Source organism: Lissotriton vulgaris, chromosome 4_1 (genome assembly GCF_964263255.1).
Source record: "Lissotriton vulgaris chromosome 4_1, aLisVul1.2, whole genome shotgun sequence".
Taxonomy (NCBI): domain Eukaryota; kingdom Metazoa; phylum Chordata; class Amphibia; order Caudata; family Salamandridae; genus Lissotriton; species Lissotriton vulgaris.
Genome location: NC_141691.1, coordinates 1115503281 through 1115515421, shown reverse-complemented (window position 1 = coordinate 1115515421; position 12141 = coordinate 1115503281).

Here is a 12141-nt window from a genome sequence, read left to right as displayed (position 1 = left end):
TCATTACCGTCACAATGCCCAACAGCCATAACAGAAGGGCCAGGGAGTTACACTGCAGAGGCAGCGGTAGCAGAAAAGGCTATGGCAATACCGGCGCAGTCACAATCACAAGCTTCAGAAACTCTAGCGGGGACAAATATACCGATTCAAGCACGAGGCTCAATAACAGCTGAGCTTGCAGTACTCACACCTATTACAATTGCCCCCACAATTGGCACAAGTTACATAGCAAATATGCCCGCTCACCCACAGCTTGAAACGCACCCTGTACTACCAAACCTGGCTAACATGGAGGGCAAACTAACATCACCTCTTCTAGTACAAACACTTGTTCAGACTCAAGGCGCTTCTGCATCAATCGCACTAATGGGGAAGGAAAATGAAGAAGAGTTAACATTGCCTATGCCAGACTATACTGGTGGAGCCGGAATCGCTTCTGACACGGATTTGGAACCTCTAGAATTCTATACTATCTCTGAAGGTCGCAAGGATCCAGGCTGGCACCATGACTTAGATTCTGATTTAGACCCTCTATCCGATCTGCACACAGATTCCAGCACCAGCACACAGGATAGTGATGTGGATGAACTATTGGGCGAAGCTACAGTGGGAAGACACACAGTGATTAAAAAAAAAAGAAGCCATCATGGCCCAGTAGGCCCTCACCGGGAGTGTATTCCTGCAACAACCCCCAGCTCTCAGGGGGCTTCTTCCTCGAAGGAGCAAGATACTACCTTAACTGCGGTAATGGACACGGTGCTGCAGGCAATCGCATCCCATAGGGAACAAACTTCTAAGGATGGCCGGAAAGCTCAGCAAGCCCTACAAAAGGTATAAGGAGTGGTGCGTAAGCTTTCTAAAACAGTGGCAGCCTCCAATGCAAGAATGACTGATATGGAAGATCGAATTGTGGTTAACGAGGCTGAAGCAACCGTGGTGAAAGAGCAGGTTGATGCCCATGACGCTGAACTGACTGATGTAAGATGGAAGCTTGAGGAGATGGAAAATCGTATGCGTCGCAACAATCTCCGAATACTGGGAGTTCCGGAGAAAAGTGAAGGAGACAACATACGCGTTTTTGTGATCCAACTCTTTAAAGACACTTTTCCCGAGTTATCCTCATGGAATTGGGAGCTAGAAGTTCAGCGTGTCCACAGAACCCCAGCTACATTACGGGCTATCAATTCGCAAAACAAATATCCTAGGGCGATACTGGTCTATTTCGGCAACTTTTTGTTACGTCAAGCTATTGCAGAGAAAGCGAGACCTGAGGCCCATCGGTCCCGAGGTGACATCTCATACTTTGTCAGGCCGGATTTCTGCCACACAACTGTGGAGCGGAGATGGCGACTCCGTCAGTTAATCAAACCCTTTTTGGACAAAAAAGCCAAGGTTTATTTGAATAACCCTGCTACACTCAAAGTGTTGTATAATGGTCAGGTAAAAAATGTTTCCTCCGAAATCAAAGCGAAGGCCTTTTTAGATAGCCTGACCTAAATTATGAATTAATAGTTTTTCTTCTTAAGAATTCCAAATGCAGTGTCTATCATGATTACTATATAACCCCCGGACGGTGGGTTTTGCTTAACGACATAGGAGGAATAAGCATATTTAATAAGAATTTTGAAGTCCTAAGCTTGATACCAACTCCTATCTTTTTTGATAGTCGCTTAGAATGTGATTAAGAATATGTTGTTTCTTCTATCACCGCTACAATGAATTATCGGTTAGCATTTATGGGTTCTCTTTTTGGCTCAGTGGGTGCCACAGGGTCCTAGTATGATTATTCTATTTTAGCTTTATCTGTCTCCTGTTTAATACCTTTCTGTTAGCCTGCACATGTGTTATTAGGTGTACATGGAAATAATAATAAGGCACGGCGCAGGGGTATCTCTCCATCACTACAGACTCTAGTTAGAGTCTACATGCCTCAAAGGGTGGTGTGCGGGGGGAGGCGGGCGGGGAAGGCCTTGGGGAAGGCCTTGGGGAGGGGGTCGAGGAGGGGGGGAGGGAAGGGGGAAAAAAATTAAAAAATTGACAAATTCAGTCACAGGTTACGCTGTACAAAGGGATCATGGTACATTGTGAATCAACATAGCTTAAACAAAAAAAAACTGTAAAAAGCAAAACTGTATTATGCACTTTAAGGAGAATGGAGGTTTTAAGCTCCAATACACTAAACCTGGGTTAGACTTTCAAGTTAATAAATGGGGAGAATAAGTCTATGCACGTGGAACGTGGCAGGCCTCAATCATAAAGATAAAAGGGCCCAGTTATTTCAATTAACACAACAAAATCCAGTTGATATAATATGTCTCCAAGAGACACACGTAGCATATACTGACAGAGATTTACTCAAATTACCTGGTTATAATCTAATGGCAGTTACATCCCAAACATCCAAAACTAGAGGGGTAGCCATTTTAGCCAAACCTATAATAGGTCCCCCAATTCGTAAATTAGCCGATAAACATGGTAGATGGGTCATAATTCAGCTTCAGGTGGGTATTACTATCTGTGCAATTTATGGCCCAAATCTAGATGACCCTGTTATTTTTCGGGAGCTCGAAATCGAATTGGCCTCTTGGTCTGGCTCTTTGGTTCTCTGCGGAGATTTTAATATCGACATAGGGTTGTCCACAGGGAACTATCTATCTCAAAATTATAAAGGGCGTAAACCAAAGGTATACAGCGCACTGGGTCAGATGAGGAAAAGCCATAATCTGGTTGACGTCTGGGGTCTACTCCAGGGGCCAAATGCAGATGGTTTTACTTATTTCTCCTTCCCCCACAATAAGTATGTCAGAATCGATTATATTATGTCAACTATAGAGGAGAAGGACATCATAGAAATAACTAAATCCCCGAAAACTATATCCGACTATAATGCGCTGACCTTTACCTTCGATACTGCCAATTTAGTCAAACCAATAACACAATGGACTTTTGACAGGAGGTTACTGGTTAATCAGGAATATATAACGTATATTAAATCATGGACCCAGTCCTTTTTTGAGTGTAACCAGTTTAGTGCATCCCGTATAATAGTTTGGGATTGTTTTAAAGCAGCATTGAGGGGAGAGACTATTTCATTTGTAGCTAATAAACGAAAGAAGGAAAAGCAGACTAATATACAACTGATGCAAGAACTTTCCAATCTCGAGGCCCTCCATGCCTCCCAGTTAAATCAGTCTCGAAGAGGGCAAGTCGATTCTACCTTAGATCCTGGGAAAATCTTAAATAAAATAATGATTCTAAAAAATGAGATTAATAGTACGCTAATCCAAAAAGCTGCGGAAACCTACCAGGCTAATAAGGCTAGACTGTATGAATCAGGGGAAAATGTGGGGAAGCAGCTTGCATTACGTACCCGACAAAAACAATCACTAGGTAGTATTAAGAAGATAGAATTTGAGGGTAATGTGCATACAACTCCTAAAGAGATTGTTAAAATATTCCAAAAGTATTATCAAAAACTCTATGGTAGCGATATATCATACCCTAATAACGAAAGAACAACATTTTTAAATAATTGGCTTCCAGATCAGACTTTACACAAAATTATCGACGATGAGAATAAGATTTACTTGGACAGAGAGATTACGTTCACTGAAGTGGAGATTGCATTAGCCGAGATGGCCAATGGTAAAGCGGCAGGCCCGGATAAAATTCCATTGGATTTATATAAAATCCTTGGTAACCAAATAACCCCTTTCCTGTTTGATTTGTTTCTTGGAGTGCAATATCACACAATTCCTCCTGAGTCATGGAAGCAAACAAGTAGAATGTTGTTTTGATGAAATATTGCCGCTCACACAGCTGACTCTGGTGAACACAACCAAAAGGATTTCTGTTGCCGAACGGAGGGTGCTTCCCTTCGTAAATCTTGCCCTGCTGTGACCAGCTACCTGGGAGGTCGCGCCGCTGGTGGGAGCTCTTCCGTGGTCGGCGGATTGCCTACTTGCTCCCAGCGAGCGCTTGACCCCAATCTATTGGCTGCCTGCACCGGGGGACTGCGAGGACCAGAAGCCTTAGCATCTTCCAGCTGGTGCCTCTTCCCCCGGCGGCAACGCCCCCTACCTGCCGCCTATTTACTTTTCGCGACACCCGCTCCGCGGGTGCCGCTCACACAGCTGACTCTGGTGAACACAACCAAAATGATTTCTGTTGCCGAACGGAGGGTGCTTCCCTTCGTAAATCTTGCCCTGCTGTGACCAGCTACCTGGGAGGTCGCGCCGCTGGTGGGAGCTCTTCCGTGGTCGGCGGATTGCCTACTTGCTCCCAGCGAGCGCTTGACCCCAATCTATTGGCTGCCTGCACCGGGGGACTGCGAGGACCAGAAGCCTTAGCATCTTCCAGCTGGTGCCTCTTCCCCCGGCGGCAACACCCTCGTGCACGGTCCTCCCCTTAAATTGAACAGTCTCACACGCAACGCGGGACGCGCGCGGGGAGAAGCGCGAGGCGAAGCCCGGGCCAGGGGCGGGCCCATTTCATCCCGTTCCAGACTGTGCAGGACTGGACTGGGCCACGGTATTTACATTCTCATTCTCATACCGCTACCTCTAACTGTGACACTTCGTTGGTTTATGACCAATTATCTGACCTGTTCTTATTAATAACTTTGTCATACTTGGCGCAACAATGAATAAGCGTACTAGAAGTAAAAAGACCTCTAACCTAACTGACATCACTGGTCCTATAGACTTATTCATTACCAAGACCCACGAGGTCATAGACAAAAGCATACACATCCTAGAACGGAGGGTATCCCATGAACTGGAGGTTGCAAGAAGATCATCTATGGGGCTCCTGGCTTCTGCACAAACCCCTACTCAACAGGGTCCAATTATTCCACTGTTTAAGGAAGCGGACAATACGAATGTATTAATACATACGGTTCCAAATATTGTCGATCTATCTGCCACCCAACTATCACTGGGGTCTAACTCCAGTGAGGACTTGGAAAAAACACCAGATCTACAATTCTCTCATGATCATGTGGATATTGTAGACCCTATTTCCACGGGCAAGCGGGAGGGTGCGATAGCAAAGAGGCAAAACACAGACTTGACCCCACACGAGATCACATCAGCTCCGCATAACATGATGACCTCACTTAAACCAACTACTGACATAGCCCTGTCAGATCAACCGATCCCTACCAATAGTAATGCTGATTGTATAGCAATCTCACAGGACGCTGTTCTCCGAGAGCTGACAGAGAATCAAGCCCTCGGGGTGGCATACAGAAACCATGTACCGCATGCGTAACACTACATGATTTTATCACAAAAAGCATGGGCCTGTTGCTAAAACGCCATCTGCCACCATTGGAAAAGAGCATCACGATCATTGAGAAGCAATTAGCTAAATTAAATACCCCAGCTTTCAAGCAAAAATCACTGGGAACACCTGCCAAGGCCCTGGGGAACGCGAAAGATACAAACAACCCGGCTCAACCCCCGTCTTTACCAGTCACCCGACCCAAGCCCTCGCCACTCGAAAGAGTCGTAAACATTGAAGCTCCAAAAAATAAACAAATTACTTCAAAACCTGTCCCAACAGAAGGGATTGGAAAACAAAAAGGCCCCATTGATAATCCTCAAAAAACCCCGGCTCCCGTGGAGTCAAATAGCCAAGTAGTGAAGCAGAAGGATACCCCACAGACTTCACAAAAAGCCCAACCACCCCAGCCACAGGCCAATGTGAGGAATGGCCCTAGGTACAGGCGTCCGATACATCTGCCACCCGAGGCGACCCCATACACTGTCATACTTACCGGGGTCACCGAGCTGGCAGATGGTACAGACGAACCCCCCTGGTCTTTGCGTAACAAGGTATTGCAGTGGTTGAGCCAAAACAGACCTCTTCATCCATCTAATCATAGCAGAATCATTTCAATGAGAAGAGTGTTCTGGATTGGCGATACCAAAAAAAGTTTACAGGGCGATTGCATTGTACTTAATTGTGAGGACCCCGCCACAGCTGATTACATTTCCTCATGGCCAGCTCTGGAGAAAAGGGGGGGGGGGTTGACGTACAGCGTCTCTCCTTCTTTTATCCACCCCTAAACACTTTTAATTATGGTGACCCGAACAGCTGGGAAGAAGTCCAGGATTGGCCCTGGACACAGGTAGGGCACTATAATAGAAACAGAAATAGGAATAGTAGCAACCACTGGAATAGAGGGTGGGATAATCGTCCCTGGCCACCGAGAAGAGAGAACTTAAATCTCGATTACTGGAGGGGGGCCCCCACAAGGAACAGGTTCGACTGCCTAGACATGGTCGATTGACCAACAATGGCAACAAAACAGAAAGGAAATAATTCAGGCATCTCAGATGAGTCCAGCATAAATGACCACCAGATTCTCAACGCTAGTACTGGGCCATTAGGGAACACACCCGATCCCCCAATAGGGGAAACATCGCTAACACCTCAGTATCCATCAAACCAACCAATCGAGGCCCCAAAACGGGAAGGTTCCGTAGCCCAAGAGAAATTCAATGGTGGGGTTATACCCACAATCCCGCGGGATACCACACAAATCCAAAGGGAGGTAGAAAACAGCGTGGGGGGTGCGGAGAGGCCAACTTCTCAGACACTGGCACTAGAAGCCAATCAACAAAAATCCAACCTAAAAATAACTTCCTGGAATATCGCAGGGCTAAACAATAAATCAAGGGCCCAGTCATTTCTATCCTTTATGGAAAAACAGGACATAATATGTTTACAAGAATGTTGGGACCAGGAGGAGACCCACATTGAGGGCTTTAGTACCTTTTACATCCCGTCGATACAGGGTAATCGAGGTAGAGGGTCGGGGGGTTTGTGCATCTTTGCCTCTAATTTGTGTAATATAAAACTGTCCCCATACATGGCAAGTGGATCCAAAGTAGGGGTGGCCAGATCAATGCAAGGACTTATGGTCAAAGCAAAGGGGTGGTCCATTTTTGTGATTAACATATATATCAACGTGCCAAAAGTAGATCCTAAAGCTTTAATAGCTGAGCCTATTAAAATGCTCACGAGAGGTGGGCAAGATGCAGATTGTACTCTAATAGTAGGTGATTATAATTATCATCTATGTCCCTACAGTGCCACAAAAAACTGTGGCATTTATAACTTAAGAGGGGACCCTACTACACACTTTGAACACTCTATTATGGGTAACATGTTAAACCAACTAATGCATGATTGGGACCTGGGGTTTGCTAATGAATTATGTGAGCCTTCTGTAGCTTTTCAGACAACCTTCTTTGGTCGAGGGTCAGGCACTGTAATTTACTATATCCTAGTGTCCAATAGGAACCAGGGCTGTCTGGAGGAGTTTAACACGAGAGATCTGGCAATAAGTGATCACTTTCCGATTAGCACCACTATTGCCGTTGAGAAGTCCGAGAGCCCTGTAACAAGCATACCTAGTATTCTTTATGGTCACTCAGTATCACTGGCAAGAAAGAATGGTTATGCCATAAAATGGGCAAAAATCGATTCCACAAATTTTGTGAAGGATTTAGTCCAGAAAGAATTGAAACAATTTACGACCTGCCTAGAACTTAACACTAACCCCCAGTTAATTATAGAGGCTTATGGAAGAATAACTGCGACTATAAACGATAAGTTAACCAAAAAATTAAAGATAGGGGCAGTAAAGAGAGCACACGGCTGGTTTAATTCCGCCTGTTCCAAAGCCCATAAAGACCTGTTACAGGCATTAAAGACAGTTCCCAAAGACACTAGTTTGATTAAAGATGCCAGGCGAGCCTATAAACAGACCCTACGCGAGAGACAGGACGAATTGAAAAATCAGGCCTGGGAAGCCCTAGTAAAGGCAAGTGCCTTAAGGGATAATATTTCTTTCTGGAAAGAAATCAATGCCCCCTTCTTCTCCACGGACAGCAAGGCTGACTCGATGGAGATAGCCATAACGGAAGACGTCTGGGTTGATTACTTCACCTCCCTATATAAAAAAGATCTAATAACTATGACCCCACAATATGATTTTAATAATAGGCAGGTGGAACAGGCAGTGATGCAAGAGAGCTTCCCCTTAAATATAGTGTTTACCCCCCTAGAGGTCGAGCTAGCAATCTCCCAGAGTGCTAATTTAAAGGCCCCTGGACCAGATGGAGTTCCCATCGATTTATTTAAAGAAAATGTAGACCTTTGGGCTCCTCTATTAGCAAATGTATTAAACGCGTATAGCAAAAGGGGTTTTCCTGATACATGGCACGAAGCCATAGTAATTCCAATATTTAAAAAAGGGGATAGACAGGACCCAAAATGCTACCGCCCTATCTCCTTGCTAGACACACTGATGAAAGTTGCAGGCAGAGTATTGTTAACCAAATTGCAAACCTGGTCTAAGAGCAAAGGGATTTTATCGAAATTACAGTATGGCTTTAAAACTGGTGTAGGCACTGTAGAGCAGGGTTTAAACCTGGCCTTAATAACAAGTAAATATATTGGAAGGAAAAAAGGGAATTTGTTTCTAACATTCGTCGACCTAACCTCGGCTTTTGATTGTCTAGACCATAGCATGTTATGGAAAACCCTGGTTAAATTGGGGATAGACCAAAATATTCTATATTTTATACAGGAACTATATAGAGACGCAGACGCCACGGTCAGATACGGTAAAAATGGTGAGCGAACCAGAAAATTCCCTATAGCAAAGGGTGTTCGACAGGGCTGCATCCTTGCGCCATTCCGTTTTAATCTATATATTAACGAGATAGCAGACTTTTTAAAAGATCTTGAAGTGGACTACCCTAAAATAAACGGCATCTCAGTACCACTATTACTATATGCTGATGATGCCGTGATTATGGCTCGCACCCAGTTGGGCCTTCAGAAAGAGCTAACAGGATTCTCAACCTTTATGACCATGAGAGGTTTAAAAATAAACGAGGGAAAAACATTCACAATGTCATGTACAATGAGGAAAAATATACCAGAGTGTAAAACCTTCGTCAATAATACTAAGATTGCTATGACCAAAACCTTTTCCTACCTAGGTATCATATTTAACAACAGGGGTACATGGTCAACAGCAATAACCTCCCGGAATCTGGCCTTCTCTCGCACGATAGGTGCCCTCAAACAATTTGCTAAAAGACTGGGCAGGAAACCTGTAGACATATTACTTAAGATTTATGCAGCGAAATGTGTGTCCACTGCTGTATACGGGGCGGGTATCTGGGGACTGGCAGACTGTACACAAATCCAAACAGTGGAAAATGCTTTCCTGAGACACCTATTATCAGTCCCCCGCTCCACGTCTACTACAATCTGCCACAATGAACTGGATAGAGTCCACATCACTGACCTGATAAAAATAGCCCTAGTGATGTTGTGGTTCAAGATCTGGACATGCGATGACACAGGTTTCAACAGGGAAGTAATCCAAGACTGCTTGAATCATCCCGCTTCCAGTAAGCAGCCATGCTTAGCCTATGTGAAAAAGTTTTTGTTCTCCATTGGCAAACCAGATCTCTACCTAAATCCCACATCATGCTCACAAATAGCAAAAAAAGCCCTAAAAGTGGCATGTCTTGATTTTCTGGAGGAAAGGAGATGGTACTTAGACGGGCAAAAGTCTACAATAGTAGCCCATCGTAACATCCTACATGGTACAGGCCTTCACGCTTATCTAGCCCCAACCTATTCTTGTTACCATAGAATGCTCCTGACTCGAATGAGGACGGAGTCATTCTATAGGTTAATATCATTTCCTGCCCCGAATGATTGGTCTGCTAACTTGGAAAAATGCCCGTGTGACGACCTATCCAAACAGTCAAACCTACATTGCATTTTCTTTTGCAAATATTACCAGTGGGGGAGAAAAAGATACCTGTTACCATTGTTAAAGACATGGGGATTGAGAACCTGTAAAACTGCACTGGTCAGATTGTACATGATGCAAGATGAACTCACGATAGTGACAGCAATAAAATTTTTGACCTTCACTGTAAAGTGTAGAGGGACCATGGGTAACGATTAGGACTTTATGGATAAAACAAAAAATTGTAAAATCGTATTATATTGTACCTTATCACATCAAATAATACGTAACACAGGAGACTGCACGAATTCCATGAGTTTTTAATGAATTTTAGAAATTTTGTATGCATTTTAACAAACCTTACCTGTCCTGTCTTTATGATATCAATCAATCAATCAATCAATCAATCAATGACATTTATAGAGCGCACTACATACCCGTCGGGTCTCAAGGCGCTGGGGGTGGGGGGGTGCCGCTACTGCTCGAACAGCCAGGTCTTCAGCTTCTTCCTGAAGGAGAGGTGGTTTTGGGTCAGGCGCAGGTCGGTCGTGAGGGAGTTCCAGGTCTTGGCGGCCAGGTAGGAGAAGGACCTTCCTCCTGTAGTCGCTCTTCGGATGCGGGGGACGGCGGCGAGGGCGTGGTTGGCTGATCGGAGTTGGCGTTTGGGAGCGTAGAAGTTGATTCGGCTGTTGAGGTAGCTCGGGCCTTGGTCGTGTAGGGCTTTGTGTGCGTGGGTGAGGAGGCGGAAGGTGATTCTTTTGTTGACGGGGAGCCAGTGAAGATCTCTCAGATGTCCGGAGATGTGGCTGGTACGTGGGATGTCGAGGATGAGTCTGGCTGAGGTGTTCTGGATCCGCTGGAGTCTCTTCTGGAGCTTGGCGGTGGTACCGGCGTAGAGGGCGTTGCCGTAGTCCAGTCGGCTGGTGACGAGGGCCTGGGTGACGGTCTTCCTGGTCTCGGTGGGGATCCACCAGAAGATCTTCCATAGCATGCGTAGGATGTTGAAGCACGCCGAGGAGACTTTGTTGACTTGCCTGGTCATGGAGAGGGAGGAGTCCAGGATGAAGCCCAGGTTGCGTGCATGGTCTGTCGGTTTGGGTGCGGTGCCCAGGGCGGGAGGCCACCAGGAGTCGTCCCAGGCGGAGGGTGAAGAGCCCAGGATGAGGACCTCCGTTTTGTCTGAGTTCAGCTTCAGGCGGCTGGTCGTCATCCACTCGGCTACCTCTTTCATCCCTTCGTGCAGGTTGGCTCTGGCGGCGGCGGGGTCGTTGGTCAGGGAGAGGATCAGCTGGGTGTCGTCGGCGTAGGAGATATGTATTTTTGTAAGAAGTTTTTTAATGAGAAAAGCTATTTAGTCTGCCTATGTCTGTATTTTGTATGCTTTTATGGTTTTTTGTTAAAACACCGAATAAAGCTAATTTTGAATTTGATTTGATTTTCCAAAAAAGGGAAAAAGAAATGTTAATGTTTATTATGCTTTTCGTTTGGTGTGAATACATTTTTAAATGAAAATTTTACACTGAAAACATATTTATCATTGTAATTATAGTTGTACTTTATTGGAGCGTGAAAAGAGAATTGACATTTTTACACTATCTAGCACTTTCCCTACTGCAGCACTTTCCTGGAGTTGGAATAGTAAGTAATACCCCTACACTATCCAGCACTTTCCCTACTGCTGCACTTACTTGGATTTGGAATAGTAAGTAATACCCCTACACTATCCAGCACTTTCCCTACTGCAGCACTTTCCTGGAGTTGGAATAGTAAGTAATACCCTTATACTATCCAGCACTTTCCCTACTGCAGCACTTTCCTGGAGTTGGAATAGTAAGTAATACCCCTACACTATCCAGCACTTTCTCTACTGCAGCACTTTCCTGGAGTTGGAATAGTAAGTAATACCCCTACACTATCCAGCACTTTCCCTACTGCAGCACTTTCCTGGAGTTGGATTAATAATTTATACCCCTACACTATCCAGCACTTTCCCTACTGCAGCACTTTCCTGGAGTTGGAATAGTAATTTATACCCCTACACTATCCAGCACTTTCTCTACTGCAGCACTTATCTGGAGTTGGAATAGTAAGTAATACCCCTACACTATCCAGCACTTTCCTTACTGCAGCATTTACTCGGAGTTGGAATAGTAAGTAATACCCCTACACTATCCAGCACTTTCCCTACTGTAGCACTTTCCTGGAGTTGGAATAGTAAGTTATACCCCTACACTATCCAGCACTGTTCCTACTGCAGCACTTACCTGGAGTTGGAATAGTAATTATTACTCCTAATCTATCCAGCACTTTCCCTACTGCAGCACTTACCTGGAGTTGAAATAGTAAGTAATACC